Source organism: Siniperca chuatsi, linkage group LG3 (assembly GCF_020085105.1).
Source record: "Siniperca chuatsi isolate FFG_IHB_CAS linkage group LG3, ASM2008510v1, whole genome shotgun sequence".
In the NCBI taxonomy this organism is placed as follows: Eukaryota; Metazoa; Chordata; class Actinopteri; order Centrarchiformes; family Sinipercidae; genus Siniperca; species Siniperca chuatsi.
This window is the reverse complement of record NC_058044.1, coordinates 14677141-14695961: the sequence shown is the minus strand read 5'-3', so window position 1 is coordinate 14695961 and position 18821 is coordinate 14677141. Positions and strand designations below refer to the sequence as shown.

The 18821-nt window shown below is 38.2% G+C and overlaps 1 protein-coding gene across 3 annotated transcripts in view; it reads left to right on the top strand.

Annotated features, from left to right (window-relative positions):
• Positions 1-18821, top strand: part of ctnna2 (catenin (cadherin-associated protein), alpha 2) — a 305218-nt gene that overhangs the window by 165958 nt on the left and 120439 nt on the right. The window lies entirely within an intron of this gene.

Below are 18821 nucleotides of genomic sequence, written 5' to 3'. Positions count from 1 at the left end.
TTTTCCTCTCCCGAACACACACATGCACACATTAGTTCAGTCTCTCATGCCTGCTCCCTGTGTGACTGGATAAGTATGACTGGTCTGACTCTACTGTAAATCCAGCCTTCCATTTAGAGCCAAAGCTGCCCATGAATTGCAGTCCCCATCTGTATTTATTTATGCACTTGTTTAGACTTTAATTAGTCAACTGGAGAGCACTGCCAAACCCCCAAGCCCCCAGGCAGCGAGGCACAAAACTTGAACAACTATCTACAATTCCCTACGGATGCTGACATGTTGGATTGCAAAAGCTGGTGGGTGCCTAAAGGTGGTGTCCTTTCAAGATGTAAAAGCCGGAGAAATTTGGAATATTCCTCAAGACAAGAGTGAAAGTGCAGCTTGATTGTGGTCTGCAAAGGTTACAGAGTCGTGTGCTTGCTTTAACAGCGTGAAACAGCGTTAACAGTGTTGTTTTCAAGTGTGTTTTGTGACTTTGTAAGTTGGTGAGATTGTTTTCCCGATGACAGACAGGGAGATGCTAACACTAACATCACAGCCCATCCCCATAAAAATGCACAGACTTTGATTGATGGCCCTTTTGGTTTGTGGGTTTGCTCAGATGGGCCTCCATCTGTCTCAGGATCCTTGTTGCCTGCACAGTGATCCTCAAAGGATGGTGATACAACAATTATCATTTGTTAATGTCAGATTTTTCCCCCTATTTTTTGCTTTCTAGCCTCACACTTTCAATTGCTCCAAAATGCACTTCAGTATTTATGTCTTGATGTGATGTTGGCTAAGGTCATTGGCATTAATTCATTTGCTTTGTTTTTTCTCTCATCTTCATTAGTAACACCGATCCAATGCCATGACTCACAGCCCCTCTTGAGCTCATTTTATTGTTGCACATAAATACTGTCACTGAGCTTTGTTCATTTGTATAATTTGCCATCACAAAGGCAGCTCCATGGTGCCCTAACTCCTTGGTCTAGACAGACAGAACTCTCTGTGCCATAGCAGGTCACGTTATCGGAGAAATAGCCATGGATCTATGGGATTAGGTTAGAGGCTCCACTGGCCTTTCTATCAATCATTCATAAGCAAAGTGTGACATATCACCCCTCTCCAGTAAAAGCAATTTTTTTGTACATGTTATGTCCTTTTAAAAAAGAAATACATGCAAATACAAAAATTACTACCTGAAGACAATAAAGAAAGACTGATTGTAAGCTTTGTTAACACGTGTTCTTATTTCAGAGGAAATATAAACTGTGGGTCAGAAAAAATATTACACTTATACATTAAAAGTCTGTTTTACATTACACATATCATATATATTTAAAGGTATTTAAAATATTGTTGTGCATCAGCGTCTTACAGTCCTTACTAGGGATCATGCTTTTTCAGGCCGATACCTATCAGCAGTTAAAATCATTAGGATCGGCCGATCTGATACGGATCACCACTTGGTTCCTGTTGTTAAACATTTTTGTATATAGTGCCTGCATAAGAGACCTTGCAAAAGCCACTACTTACCCGTTTAGTTACTCATATAGGAGCCCACACTCCAAAATATTAAAATATCCACTGCTACTATAGTGATTCATTACTTAACTCCATCACATTCACCAACTGTGTGCTAAAAGTCTCCCTCCCCTGAATGCCTCTCTCACAAAACAGCTTTAACGATGAGTTGATCAAACAACCATATTCATGTTTCTTTCACACACCCAGTAAAAGTGCCAAACAGAATGACATCGCAGTTGTTGTTATTAATCCTTCTTCCCTAACGACAGTAGCCATGTACTTGTTGCATTTTCAATCCAGTGGTGTTATTTTTGCCATCACTTACACTGTGACACTGACATACGGAAGCAGGATGCATCCAGCAATTAACCCTCCAAAAGCATTTCACTGGGAACTGAAAAAGCTGGGTTGTCAATTTTCTCTGTTTGCTCTGTTAGCTCATTGCATGCTAACACAAGCACCAGTGCTTGCTATGCACTATTGCCTTGAGACTGCCTGCTTGACTCTATCTGGATTCCCACTCTGCTCAACAACATAATGTTGAGTCGGCGTTGGGCTGGACAAGAACATAAACTACCTTAGTCATCTGTGAGGTGGACATAAGGCAGCACAGGTGGACTGGGCTGTGTTGTTGACTGACATTTGCATGGTTGCTTTAAGTATTTTGTGATCTTTCTTTTGTCTGATCAGCATATCTTAAGACCGCCAATAAAGTAATTTGTAATGAATATCTTCTCCCCTCCTCTCCTCTCCTTTCAATACCAATCTTCACTGATCAAGTACAGCATCTCTCCCTATATTACATGATACATTTTCATATAATTGACCATAGAAATTGTAGTGCAGTATTTTCTATACGCTCATAAATGTCCAGTATCAGGTCAGCAGCATGTCTGAAAACATTGTATTAGACAAGAAGTGTAAGGTTGTTTTGTTCCCCACTAAACCCCAGATGGTATGAAACTTACTCACCTGACACCCATCCAACCCATCTACCCCACATGTGCTCACCGCACCACTGTTGAGCCTCTGTACTAAGAAAAGCATCATGTTGTCTGTTGGCTTACCTGTGAGACAAAAAAAAAGTAAGAAATAATCAGCATATTATAGACAGCTGTGTTTTCAAAGCCAGTTGAGAAAGTGGGGCCTGCATAATGTTCCATCTCAAGCAGCTCTATCAGCTATGAATGATGCATGTGTATACAGGCTTATTGAATAAACTCAAGCTCAAAGTGGATAACATTCCACTGCAATGCAGACAGTGTAACTGTTGCTATGGATGTGAGGGATGAGGATAAGGGATTTGTCTCTTTGTTTTATTATTATTTATTTATCTTGCTCTTTGCTTTCCACACACTAACTGCTGCAGGTGACTCTGTTAACATTAGGCATGTGCAGCAAGAATGATTCTACTGGCTTCACTTTTGCCCTTTTTCAGCAGGTCCTTAAGGCCCAGTGTGTGGGCGGGGTTGTCAGAAACTGTTACATTTAGCAGAAATTATGCCTATGAAAGTCTGAAGTTCACACAACATAAATGGTTTTTGGTCAGTGCTACCATATTGCTACCTACACTGAGCTGGAGAAAGATGCATGTCTATGTGCATAATTTTGTGTATGTTGATGACATGCCACTCATCAAACTAATTTTCTTTACCAATTTATTCCTGGTGAGGTTTACAGCAGAGCCTATCCCAGTCCATCACTAACCATGACTTCTACTTTCCATTAGGAATGGTAAGAAGAGCTAAAGCTGGTATTATATGAACTCTTGTCCTATCAATTGTAATGAGGAAAACATGAGAAGTATGTTGATGTTGTCTAGTGTTCATTTGAGAAGAGCACCACACAGACCCTTGGCTGCTGGGGGGAAATGCTGTCAAGAGCACCCATGGCCTAGATGATGAATCGTTCCTTTAACCATGACCGATGGCGCCTGTTTTCCTCAAACAATGGTCCAGTGTTGCAGCTAGACTGCGATGTTGACTACATAATGGCAAATGATATATATTGGAAAGCAGCAGGGAACACGCTGTTTTCACCATCCTCTGTGACATCTATGCAGAGGTCAAGATCATGAGAACTTACCCCAGTTGCTAGCTTTTGGAATAAAGCCTGGGGCGTCAGACTGCAGTTGACCCAGTAGGTCAGTAATTCTCTCTTTTGTGAATGGATGCTTTTACTCTCACTGTCCCAAGCTTTTGCTGGTGTGTGGACAGTGCCATTCAAAACTTCAATGTGAATTTATGCCTTCTCAGAATAAATGGACCATTTGTACTTGTATTTTCTCCACAAAACTGGCAATCTAATCCATTTAGCTGTTTCTATAATCCACATGATAGATTTGTTTTCACCAAGAAAATACTTCAACTAATGTTAGGTCAACATTATGCTAACACTAACACTAGCTAACGTCAAATTTTACTGTAGCTGTCTGTCTAATGTGGAGCGCTGTGGGTTTGGATCTTTAATTGGATTAAAATGTAAATATTTACCTAATGTCTTATAGTGTAAGGATGACTAAAATGTCATTTTACGGTAAGTGTTGCAATATAGAGCCCCTATAATTATGAGATGAGATGGGGAAAAAAGGGTTATCTAAAGCTAGCTAGCCATATCCTAAGATTACCATAGATTACCATAGATAACGTTACATGAAACACCACAGCACAAGGTAACCTAAATCTATAGCTAATGTATAGCTATATGTCTCACTCCACTCGACCACGAAATATGCAGTTTGTGCAACAAACTGGCAACCACTGGAATTCAATAGAATGGAACGGAAGGGGGGGCGGGGAGTGTGTCATCTAGTGGCTGGATGTTATCAATGTTATCAATAGCACCTTTAACCATTAATAACAATAACTTAATATTAGATAATGATTCCATTAGAATAAAGTCTCAAATTATCTACTAAATTAGACAAGTTTTTCAGAAGTAGTCATAACATAATCATAGTCAACATATCATTTAAAATTTGTACACAAAATGCATTATACCGTATTCTACAAAAAGGCATCAGATTACTGGTCCAGTGCTTTCTCTAACATCCTAAATTAGAACAAAATCATTCACCACAGCTGTAGATGTGATCAATATGAAGTCTGCTTTAAATGAAATGGCTGGCACCACATCCACACCAGACCCATGAGCAGCTAGTCCTTTATCCAGTTTTCCATCCTTTATCCCTGGCCTACGTTTTTTTCATTACAGCAAAGGAGAACAGGATATTAGTCTTCCTCAAGAGCCGGGGAGCAAACTGTTAGTCACAGGGCTGAGAAGTGTTGGCTATAAGGAGATGATATGGAGCAAGAGAGCCACGTAGCTTAGGGTGGGGGTTGGGGGTGTTGGGTGAGTAACACAGAGCTGTAGTCTGATCTGAGAATGAGGCTCAGCATGCTCCACTGTTAGGGGATTTAAAAAGAAAAATATGATGAAAAATTTTCTTATATTTCAGTGGATAGACAAATATTTACCACTGACGTGACTTTAGTTCAGCACCATCATGCAAAGGGAGGCTTATCAAGATGTTTTTGGCTAATATGGTAAATGGGCTGGTCAGAAGAGAACCATTTGAATAGCTTTCCTTAAACCTCCAGGTCATCAACCTAAACAAAATCGCTAACAGAGGACTGTTTGTGTTCAAGATATTACCTCAAAAATAACAAATGTTGTTTCTGCAGTACATATTGAAAATAACTAAAACTGCATTGATAATCTATTGTTTGTGCTGCATTTCCTATTGTTTAAAACCATTAAATGCAGAAAAAACAATTGCCATTTGTTGTAAGTCAACAATCGCTAACACAAGGCTATATACAATTTAATATTTAACTTATTTATAGTTTTCTATATATGTAGTAGAATAAAAAATAGTCTTGCTCACTTGTATGTAACACATAAGTGTGTCAAAGGATTTAAAACAATGAATAGAAAAAAATTAAGTTGCCCACACTAATGATCATTTATTTAATACTGTGTTTGCAAGTTAACTTTTGTGCATAAAAGTAATTGTAATGAAATTAATTAATAGTGACTATACACTGAAAAAGCCCTCATGATGGCACTAAAAGTTTAATTTTACCCTTTTAATTAAGGCCATAACCCTGATGTCCTTAGTCTAATAATATGCACCAAACTGAGCATTATTCTATATAAAAGATATAAAAGACTTAAATATAACTTTTACAATAAGCTAACATACCAGATAATAGATAAGAAAAATTGCCAGCCAGTATGAGCAATGGTTAGGGCCACAATTTCACTGAAACGTCTATTTGCACAACTCGCTATCAACTTGTGATATTAATCACAAGTTGTCATGACTTATGACTTTACTGGAGTGTCATAGAAAAGCAGTAGAAGGTTATTAAATATATGTATTAAAGTCTTCTATCTGTCATTGAAACATCAGTAAAATTAGTGACTCTGCTATCCCTCATTGTTTTTTACTGGAGAAAGCAATGTATTTAATGTTTATGCTTTCCATGCAGTCGGGTTGCCTGTTTATCTTCTTGTCCCATTGCATGTGGGATTTTGTGTGCGTGTGCTTTGTGGGGGATGGTGGACAACCTAAAAACCGAAAGCAGCCAGGGTGACCTAAATCAGGAGAGGTGATAACTCAGACAGATAGCTGGAGATTACCCAGGGATCAAGAGGCTCAGTGGCCTCTCAAACAATAATGACTGGAGAGCATATCCCTTCTCACCATCCCTTACAGAGACCGGTGTGGCTGGTATGGACCAAAACAAGCATGCCAGTATTCTTCATAAAAGAGATTTGTCACATGGTCTTCTTGTTGTTTTCTTGTTTAATGGACAAAGGAGCACCACAATATTGCTTAAAATGTTTCCAAGAGACAAAAACACTGTAAGCTCATTTTGTGACTATAAGATGCTTTTGTTGTTGGTTTAATGTCCAGATGCAGTGCATATTGGTCCTTTTAATGCGGTATGCTGTAGAATTACAGGATTTGTGGCATAGCAACAGTGTCTGAATGATCTTTTTTTTCAACAATCATTTACTAAATTATTACAGCTATTGAATTACAGCTCAGTTTAATGAAATGGCTTTTGTGATTTGATTTTGATTTTGTCATGTGTGTCCATGAGGCTAGGAGTCTGTATGTGTGTGGTTGTGTGACTGCAGGGGGGAATGTGTTTCAATGAGATGGCCTGACCATTAATTCATGATTGATTGATGAGTCTCCTACGCTGTGGCCAATAACAAGCCCATCTTCTCTTCTCAGTATATCTGTGAATGTAGGATGTGTTGGCGCGTGGGCTTGTGAAAGAGGGGCAAGAGAGGTTGCTCACTGATTACTTTGTGCTTTGCTTCATCCAAGGAAGTAAAACCATTTGTTCAGGATATTTAGATACGTCTTTTCTGTCCTCAGTACCCTCACCTTTTACTTAAAAAGGTGCCAGAAATACAGTTTTTTTTTAATACGATGGAAACTGAGTGAAGACATAAATACCCATAAAATAACAATAAAACAACAGGATTTTACCTGAGAGAGCAACTCAACGTATGTATTTATGTATATAAACATAAATGTGGTGACAATATAAAGAATACCACAGCATCTCTCAATCTAAAAGACAGATTATCTTATAATCACCTATTTGCAACATAATCACTTTAGTGCCATTCTTAAATACATTTTGAGGACGGAGGACAGGGATGTTTGGTGTGGGTCCATGCATGAATGTACGGGGTGGGGGTGTTAGCTTGCTCTAGGCGATGCTTGTTCCAGGGACCATCTGTTTGTATTGGATTCTGGCATTGTTGAGTCTCTGTCCTCCAAACCTTTGACTCGCTTTCAGTCTCTATTGTTCCTTCCATCTCATGTCAAGGTTACAATTAAACAGTTTCATTATTTACCTGCACAATGTTTTGTTTTGCATATTTGCTTGTTAGAGCTTATTAAAATGCACAGGTACAAGAAGGAATTGTGTTTATAAATGTCTCAGTAAAATTCATGCATTATTAAAAGAAATTATGAGAAATCATTATTCATTGGGAAATGTAAATGGAAGCAAAGTGACTTTCAATAATTTCAGCTCATTTTTAGTTTTGTTGGCCTTTCTCAACTTCAGTTTGAAATTACATATTTTAATGTTAACCCAAATGTAGTATTGGTTCTTTAGGGTGTACTTTATATTCTTAAAAAAATCCCTTTTCACACTGCTCAAGATCTGCACTTGTAATTGGACTCAACATTAAAAGCATAACTGTTTACTTTTTCAGCTCCTGCAGAATCTTTGTTAAACTCTGATGTGCATTCCTTATCCAGTGACACATAGATGATGTTGTGTCCTATTTTTTGTTTTTTTCATACAAAATGACATATTTGTCAAAATATTCAGGGGTCACTGTCCATATTTATATTAATTAAGCCCAGTAAATCAGTAAATTACTAAAAAAAATGGGAGCATTTCCCTTGTGGGTATATTTCCCTTTGCAGCTTATGCATTAGGTTGTCCAATTTGGCATTATGGCAAGTGGAGAGCTGTTGGTAGATATCTAATGGTATGTGTTTGAAGGTTCTTGCCATTTTTTTGTCAAAACAATCAAAATACACTCACCAGCCACTTTATTAGGAACACCTTTCTAGTACTGGGTTGGACCCTCTTTTGCCTTCAGAACTTCCTTAATTTCTCTGTGGCATAGATTCAACAAGGTGCTGGAAGCATCCCTCAGAGATTTTGGTCCATATTGACCTGATAGCATCACGTATTGGTCATAAAGGGATGCACATGGTCAGCAACAATACTCAGGTAGGTTGTGGCATTTAAATGCTCAGTTGATACTAAGAGGCCCAAAGTGTGCCAAGAAAATATCCCCCACACCATTACACCACCTGAACCGTTGACACAAGGCAGGATGGATCCATGCTTTCATGTTGTTTACATCAAATTACACCATTTTGTTTACACCTACCAACTGAATGTCGCAGCAGAAATCAAGACTCATTAGATCAGGCAATGTTTTTCCAATCTTCTTGTAGCGTAATCGTGCTACCGAGAGTTCCTCTTGGCCCTGAGATACCACGCTGACACCAGGGTTTCAGTGTATGTTCTTTATTTTTGTTGTTCTTGCTTTCTTTTCTGTCCATACACTCTCTCTTCTCCCGTCCGCTCTCCAACCGCCTCTCTTCTCCCCCCTTGTCCAGCATGCTACTGTATTTAAGGAGAGAATAATTAGTTAACCGGGTTCAGCTGTGCCAATTATCTCTCCTTGATGCTGCTCACCTGAGCAACTCCCCCACCTCTCCCTCTGCAGCTTAAAGCTACCCATACCCACCTCCACACTTCTATTCTCCAATTTTGGTGAGCCCGTGCCAATTGTAGCCTCAGTTTCCTGTTCTTAGCTGACAGGAGTGGCACCCGGTGTGGTCTTCTGCTGCTGTAGCCCATCTGCTTCAAGGTCTGATGTGTCAGCGATACTCTTTTGCATACCTCGGTTGTAACGAGTGGTCATTTGAGTTACTGTTGCCTTTCTATCAGCTCGAACCAGTCAACCAGCCATTCTCCACTGCCATCAATAAGGCATTTTCGCCCAAATAACTACCGCTTACTGGATATTTTCTTTTTTTCTGACTATTCTCTGTAAACCCTAGAGATGGTTACCAACTGCCTCTCTACCTCTGTCCACAAACAATTGCAGACACATGGACACACATGCAAGGCCAAACACAAAGCACAGACTGGACCACATACGTTCTCATCAAACATCTTCCCATTGTCATCGCAGACCCATGGGTTTCATTAGTGCCAGCTTTAAAACAACAACTCTCATTCCCACTCCCACACTCTAGTCCCAAATGCTTTCAATGGAGGAGGAAACAACACTTGCCTGAAGGGTACATGCATATGAAATTCCACAAAACAAAGCGTGATTTATATTCACTGCTCTCATTTGACTGGCTCAGAAGAAACACAGTATAATGTGATCAGCACTAAATTAACACATGTACTGTAGCAAAGTGACATAGCTGTGAGGTTACATGTGCTTATCACAGGTAAGATTACAAATTTGCAATAAAAGCCAACTTGAGGACCAAACCCATTGATTTCACGCTAAACATTGAGGGACTGAAATGAGAGACTTTGGTCTCTGCAGTGAGCAGGCAAAGCCGGACACCTTTTTGGCTGTGAACGCTGCTTTTTGTAATTGCACTGGATCTGAGGGGTTTTGTATGCTGCTTTTGCACCCAGGGCACCTCACTTTTATCCACCCAGCACACCTTGCATTTATTTTAGAAATGCCCCGAGCTCCCCAAGTTGAAAAGTGTTCAACTGTGTGCAGAAAAAATGGCCTATGTCAACACAGCTTTTTTTCTGCTGTCTAATCAAATGACAACAGAGGTGGAACTTTCTTCGTCTTGGTCTCCTGGTTTTATTCTTCTGCAGCAGAGCTACTCTTATAAACAGGAATAGTGAAAAAAGATGGGTTAGGTGGTTTCTGCCAATAAATGGCATCAGATTTGCAGTGTTGTGACTAAAATGATATGTTTTTCCCCCTTCAATTAGAATGGCATTAACTAATGTAATAGTAAAGTATTGGACAACAGCTGACAATGTGGTTACCTAGCAACAGTATACGGACGCTCCCGGGTGGGCCCTGCTTGTGCAAGTTTTTCAAAATAAAGGCAGAGCAGAGCACCTAATGTTTCACTATATAGCCTGTAAAGCAGTATACTGACCGAAGAAGACCTTGTTAAAAAGGAGAAATTAAGTAAATAGACCGATGAAATGTTGTGTTTCAATATGTTGTGAATTCTTTAATAAACACATGTAAGCAATTCAGGTTTTTCTTGTTTTTTGGTTTGTTTTTTATATTATTTTTGTGTGGGTGCATACCTTATACATTTATTATTCTTCACCTGCATGTTTGAAGTGTTCACCAGCCTTCAGGGACAGCGTATCTAGAGCGATCAGACATTTTACCATTGGAAAGGGGAGGATGAGCTGGATCCAGGAATCCCAGCCCAGGAGGCTGACTTATTCAGTATTCTGCCGATGTGTGATCCTGACCTTACTGTTGCATGTCCTTGGTGCATGCAGAGCACAGCAAATGCCTTTTTGGGGGATTGCATGCTCCAGCCCATTTTAATGTGCCTTTTCATTCTCAGCACACCATCACTAAGCCCCACAGCAGGGGCTCAGTGCAACCATTTTGATTATGAGAATGATTGAATTAATGCTGCTGAAGTTGACACTTAATGGATTATGGTGGTCAGAATTGGTAAAACACATGAGGCAGATCTGTGTAAAAACATCCTAAAGCCCTTTATTTCCCACACTCCCAGGGAATAGAGAGTCTAACCTTGCTAATCTAGTGTTAAGTTTAACCTATTAAATACAAGGTCTAACACATACAAACAACAAGCATTAGTCCAATCATAAGGTACTGGATTTAATTCATAAAGAGTACCTCTAGATTGATTCCAAATTCTGCTGTAGCGATCCTAAGTTGTCAATATTAAATCATTGTGGTTTTCTTGAGTTAGAAACTGAAATAACAGTTTATTGCAACTAAATATTTTTCTGACCATTACCTTTCCTTTCAACACAAAGACTTTACCATCCACCACTGTTTCTGTTTCACCGAGCACTCGGCAGTTATATCACCCTCTGCTTTCCTGCTTTGAAAATTGCTAAATTCCATATCCTCTACTGCAGCTGTGTTACGGGTAGAACAACCACAGACCTGCATGCTTGTCATTATTGTTTTCATGTACAGTAATGCTCAAAGCTGCAATATGTTTGATTTTTATCTCTTTTCATTTTCTTAAACTTGGTTTACTTTTCACTTTTCTTTGTATTCTTCTCTTCAAATGTCATTGAATCCTAACACTGTCGCAGGAGGTTTCTTTGGTTGATATACTGTACATGTACTCTCATGTGTTTGTATGCATTCTTAGCTCTTATTTCCTCCCTCTCTCCGCACTCCCACAGTTCAGCTGGCTATTTGAGCTCTATCAGGCAACCTTAAATTTTGCACATTAAATGAACAACAGTGAAGACAAACAATGAAGGCACATTTCTTTTTGAATCACGCCTATTTTCCTCTTTAATGATACAATGTGAATTATTCTCATTTGTCATTAACATACTTGCTTAGAAACTGGAGCCAATTGGAATTTGTAATGCATTAACTAAAAGCAATATCGCTGTCACAAAACATTAGCTTCAGTGATCTGATTGTAAATGTATTTTGTTCAAAAAGTTATTAGCTTCATTTTCAGAAGTTATTGGATTCATTTACCAGCATAATCTGGAGAGCCTGCTTGTGCATGGGGAACTTCCCTATCCAATGCAGCCAAGAGGAAAAATAATGGCATACTGACTAAAATGCAGCCTTATATTCACCATAGATTTACTGTATATTCCACTTCATTCAGTCTTAAACTAGTTACTGAGTGGCAACAATGCCAAAACAGATGTGAATTTATACGCTAAATTTAACAGTGATTAATTCCTTAAGCATTTTTACAAGCAAAAAGAGAAAAGCTCTGATTTATACAGGTTTACCCAATCAGCTCTTTTTGTTTTTTTAAACCTACTAGAGTATAAACAAGAAATGATGAGTACAGTATATACACATATCCAACATTTAAATAGTATGTGTGAATGGAAAGGATTTGGAAGAGCATAGATCACAGCATATTTATAGTGTGTAAAAAAACTAATCTATTAAATGAAAGAATGGACTGTCAAACATTTATTAAGCACCGGTAATCTCTGGAGGGAAGTTTGTCATATGTCAATATTTTAAAAAAAAATGCATTCCTGGAAACTGACATATGATATATCACAGAGCAGTTTACACATTCACAGATGATTGGCGTTGTGGGCAGATTCCTAGAATATCTCATCACTAGTAATTCAGGAGCTGTTTGCAATGTCACACTTTATTTAAAGTCATTGTGATGGCAATATCTATATGTGCTGATGGCGGTATGCATCTTCAAAGGTGAATGCTCATTATTCTGATTCTGTGAGAAAGTAGAAAAATGGAAAGAGGTATTGTACTAAGTTTCTTTTTTTGTCACTGTAGATGGTTACCTGTCAGATTTCTTTATTCACCTCCAATGAATATTAACAGTTGGCCTCCAGAATGGAATAACACTCACACTGTATTTGTCATGAACTGTACTGCAACAGCATATTGAAGGATTTTTAGGGAAGTTGATTTCACTCACATCAACCACATTGCTTCTCCAATGTGTGCAAAATGACAATTTGCTGTTATTGAGGTATTATTATCATTACTTTTATTATTAGTCATATTAGTAAAAGTGGTGGTAATTGTATTTAGCTTGAATCCTTTTTAGTGTGACAGGGGGGCTATTATGCCAGTACAGTGATGAATGAAGTACTCAGAGTCTTTACTTAAGTAAAAGTACCAATACGTGAATGTAAAAATACTCCATTACAAGTAAAAGTTCTGTATTCAAAATCCTACTTAGTAAAAGTATTATCAGTAAAATGTACTTTCCTGCTGTGTCGTAAGGGGTCCTAAGCCAAAAAGTTTTAATCTATAACAATGTGCTGTATTTTATAAGCTTATTGTATGTTTTTCATGACAAATTATATTATGTAAAATAACTAGTAACTAAAGCTGTCAAATAAATGTAGTGGAGTAGAAAGTCAAATATTACCCTCAGAACTGTAGGGGAGTAGAAGTATAAAGTTGCATAAAACAAAAATACTCAATACTCAGTACTTAAGCAAATGTATTTGGTTACTATGAATGTTAGACCTGAACACATTGAGGCAGCACTCAAATTCATACCAGTTGGCTAGAGTTATCAGTCTACTTGTATGTCTTCAGAATTTTGAGAGAAACTCATAAAATCATTATGAAAAGAAAACTTACACTCCTCTCAGGAAGAGTCAACAGTCAACCAGTGGCACCCTTTTTCAGTTTGTGTGAAGCAGTAACAGCAATGATGTGATCTAGCATCCGTTAGAGTGCACAGAAGCATGGGAGTGTTATAAACTTATATGGACTTGTAGTGTTGTAGTGCAGAATGGGATGCTCTTTGTCAGCACAGTCATAAGGTAGACATTAAACGCACCGTCCGTTTAACTGCGGTACTGCAGGCTCTCTGGTCTATGCGATGCAAATACACCATAGGCCGCCTAATCTCGCAGCAATCTGTTGCACTCGTAAACTGTCTGCGTGTCTCTGAAAAAAAGTCTGTGATCTCTAATTGAGTGAATGCTCCTAAGGATGTTTTAACAGACCTTTGATGTCAGAAAAAAATGTAATGCAAAAAAAGTATATATTTTAACAAGCCTTTTCTCTCTATCTCTCTTTTGGCATTATTTGTGGCTCCATTGGTCTTCTGCCCTGCATTTAATATGACAGGGCATATGTATTTATTTTTAAGCCTCTGGGCTGGATTAGCTTGTACGTATTGTCCGTCAAAGTGAGAATTTTTACCAAAATTGCATCTTAAGTACTTGCTGCACCAGGGATGCATTTTAGCACAATGGTTTTGTAAACAGTGAACACATTCCCTTTGCTTGGGAGAATGGGGCAATTCCATTTATGCAGCCAATCTCATTGGCTACTGGATAGATGCCAATCTGCCCTCACAGATAGGGAAGAGAGAGCGAGCAAGGAGAGCGGGTAGAATGGCATTTATTCATCCTGACACTGATCAGATAAATGGGAAATGATAAATGCTGTCTATTTTTACTTCCCTTAACCTGTGTTAACTTTTTATGCAACAGTCTTGCCATGCCATGCTTTTTGAAACACTTAATCAAAGTGTTTTGGATTTAGTTTTATTTGAGGTGATCTGACTATGAATGATGAAACATGATGCAGTTGTTCTGATGACTCATTTAGCATAAATGGTGAATAAGTTGAGCTGATGTCTGTCTGCTGGGCAAAGGAGTACAGTCATCAACTAAAAAGACAAAAAAGGCATTGTTTTGAAATCAGTTCCCAGTATGCATTTTTTTAAATTAATTTTCTTTTTGTTTTATTTGTTTGAGTTCTTCCAAAAGCTGCTGATGCCCACATCTGAGTCAGTGAATGTAAATGTTTATTCAGGGCAGCTTAATTTATTATTGTTGAAAAGGCCAGGATGTCCCTGAATGGCAATGTGGCTGATATTTAAGTTTGAATTGTAATTGTTTGAGGTGGCCTGTGAGGCTCCATAATGTTATTCATAAAAATCAAATTTGTTTTTGTTATTTTTGGACTTCATAATCTTACTTTTTTATAGCCACCTGAGAAAGAAGTAGTTTGGTAAATGTATTTTTTGTATTGATATTGATCTGCACAAAATACAAATACACAGAATATTGGTATACATTGGAACGGCATGAAGCAAAAGTGCCTTGAATCAAATTCAATTGTTTCCTTTAACATTATAATTTCATTGACTAGCTTTGTAAATTCAAAGTTACAAATATGTTATTTCAACCTTATGCTGGTCAATGCAGCAACAAATATTTCCTCTAGCTCAACCTTTTGTGTTTGTTCTAGTTGATAAGGGATAATGGGTTACCGTAACCCTCAAGTATATACGATAAATACTGTTTCATTATTGAAATGATATGTTGTTTTTGCACAGAATAGTCTCCTGTGCACTTACAGTACAGTACTGTACACAGTACACATTCAGTACTATGCATTTTATTGATTGCTTTTTCCTTGTGGGTGTGCTGGAGTACATGTTAAACATATGTCTTTATGCATCTAATTTATTATGACCATTTGTGGGACTATTGACACATGAGAAATAGAACTGGACTAGACGATATATCAAAACATGCCTGACCTACAAGATCAGAGGTGTAAAAAGTTTAGCCTAAATTATCTTGGATTTTACATCTCATCAATTGTACCAGGCTCTATCTGTAACATCCAGTCCTGGATAAAGCTTTGTAGTTCAGCCACCATAATACTCTGAATATTAGGTGCTGACCCACATCTGCTCTTACAGAGCATACAGAGCATACAGGTTACATGGAGCCCCAGATGCAGGCCCAGCTGTTGCCCTGTATTATCTCACTGACTGACCCTGATGTTTTATGTTAAATGCAAGACAAAACATTATCATAGCCTAGCAATAGCAAGAATATTAACAACAAAATACACTCTAATAATAATAATTATAATGATAATAATAATGGCCACCAGTCTTCTCTGCCACCGTCTGACTCATTGTAATGAATATTCAGCTGCCAACCTTGCTGCTATTCTCTAACCAGTTTCACCCTCCTCAGCAGCCACCACTGCTCTACCTACAGTAGTATATGCAGGTAAGAATAATGACTCCTCAGTCATTATTATTAATTGAATTTTGCTTGAGTATGGTGCATGTAAATGAAGCAGTGGTCGTAGAGATCTATAGGCTGCCTGGAGACTTAGCCTGAGTAATTAACAGAAGTATAGTGCCCTATTGGACCTGTGTTTTAGTAAAGTTATTATTTTGACAGTTTGTTCAATTGTCATAAGGGGAGTGCTTGGACGTAAAATATGCCTTCCTTAGTTTAACATCAAAATGTATTATTTAAATTGAGATCCCTCTATATAATGAGTGAAATTTCCATTTGCTACCCTCTTTTAATTAATCCCCAGCTTTGGACATGTAATGTAAACACCAGGATTTTGTCAGTGGCTGTTATTGAAGTCAGTGCAGTAATGTCACATTTATAACAACGACAGTGGCAGAATTTGGAAGGAGGAACGAGAGAGAAAATGTTGTGTCAGAGGTTTTGGATTCAAAGATAATGTTGATGATGATTAGAATATTGATCCTGATAACCCACCTGTTATAAAAGAAGCAGTGGAAAGCCACCCACTCATTGTCATTAGTCATCACCAGCTCCTTACAGCCTGCTGCAGTACATGCTGCCACCCATGATTTAGCTCTCCAGCCAGTTATGAGGGGGTGTTAAGCGTTTATTATGCAGCACAGTCCAAGTCCCAATGAGATGGCAGAATGTTCGATCGATACCCCTCACAGGAAGCCAGGTTAATTTATTTTTTAAGGATTTGTTTGTGTCTCTAAGGGCCCCTTCTTTCTGCAGGTTGTGATGCAAGCGATCTCCCAAAGATCTGCAGAGTGATGTTTTGTCACTGACACACACATACAGCACTGCACAGGCAAAGGTACTATGCATGCAGGCACACTAAACATGCATACACCATTTTTATATACTGTATTTTACTGTTGTTTTTGTGTTATACAAAACCAATTTTGCTGTTTTCTAAATCAATTTGCTCAAGACTCTGACAAGGCTAGTTGTGAGTGCTTGCTGATTGATAGTGAGGCTAAATTGTATTTATCGGGATCTCAGCTAGCAACTACCCGTACAGTTTGAGCCTGCAGGCTCTCTCCATTTGTAGTGTTTGACCTTTTAGCTCTGACCCACGCCTCATGTACAGAATTCCCCACTTTTTGCACACCACACCCCGTCTGAATTTTCTCATTTCATTGTCGTGACCTTTGCTCTTTGTGTAAGTCTACCTTCATATCCATCTTTCTTTTGTGACTTCTCATCGTACTCAATATGGTAGTAGACATCATAGGATTTCCAGGTCTGTTGTGCTTATTTATAGCCACACATGTACACAAATGTAACTGCACCTGCGTACATACACCACATGCTTAGTTTTGCACACATACGCTACCTGACAGTAGCTTCAGACCTATTAGCATGTGCATTGTACATACAACCCCCATATACTCTCTGGCTGGCAACCAGCTGTGGCTCTGCAAAATACAGAAACAAATGGTCACTCTCTCCTGCCCAACTGTTCTTTAAAGAAGCATTGATCTGACTTGTGTAAGACAGTCACCATGTCAATCACTCATCATCTTCAAAATCAAGTATTGATTTACATATAAATAAAACATATCATCCCCATCCATCACTTTACGCTTGAAAATGTGAGGGAGAGATGAATACATTTGTTATCACTATGATCATTTTGGTTACCACTCATCTGTATAGATTTTTACTAAGCATCATCAATCAAGGCACTTATAATGGATGCTGTCTGAGAGCACATATCTCTCCTCAGGGAATTATCACCCCAGGCTCAGGTCAAGCAGAGATTTGATCTATTGTCAGTTAGATGAATTGATGTTTTTCTCTTCATTTACTGTGTTTTGTGGATGCAAAGTGAAACAGAGAGAGAGAAGAAGAGAGAGAGAGAGAGAGAGAGAGAGAGAGAGAGAGAGAGAGAGAGAGAGAGAGAAGGTAAAGGTGAGTGGGGATAGAGATAAGTCTAAAGTAGTTTAACGTCAGCCCTCAGGACTTAAAGCTTTTAAAATATTCAGAGCCCTTCTCCATCACCTTTTGCCCTGGTTGCTTGTTCAAGAAAAGAGTGAAATGAAATCAATAGCAGTGCCAGTACTGGCCTCTATGCCAGGCATCATCCAATATTTATACAAATGAAGCTTCACAACCTAAAATTTACCCAGCAGTTGCATGTTTAAGATGCTGTGAAGGACTCGAAGGGGGTGAAAATTCTAGATGGGATATGAAGATGAGAGAATAAAATAAATCACCAGAATTAATCAACCTGGCAAAAACTACATGGTACAAGGTACATTGTGGGTATATTGCTCACACTGCATCTTTATTTTTTATCCTACATGGGCCACTTCCTCAGACATTGGTTTGATTTTAATGATTGATACAGGTTCCCTTTACTATCACAGACCCACTGAGGTCAGTTTCAGATGAAAGCTCATGTTTCAGCACCATTTAGCATTGATATGTGTGAAGACAAACTCCCTGAACACAATTGTGAGCAGATACAGACACATATTATAATTTAGAAAATTGATTGATGAATTCTGTGTTGAAAGTTTTTAGATGGAAGAGGAAATCTTTTTTAACTTATTGTTTGAAATGATACTTATCCCATGTATTTACAGTATATTGCAACATGAAATGCATGTTTACTACCACTGGCATTTATTGAAGAATGGAATAAGAAAATTGTTTCACTTTATTAAGGGCAAAACAGTGGATTCCCAGCATATCCTTGATATTACAGTAATACGGATGATTAATATGTGATGGGATTTTACCTGAGAGAAATCCTATGAACTGTGGGAGGAAAAGAAAGTAATTTGATATGTATATCCTGTTGCTCACTTTTTCAGTCCCTCCAGGATTTGACGATCTTGTAATTACAAAAATGAACACAAATGTAATTAATTATTTTCAAGAGCTTGCAATTTAGTCCAATCCCTGCAATATGTCCACAAAATACTGTAAAAATGTTTGCCTGTTTAACCAATCTACCATTTTCAGCTTAAAATA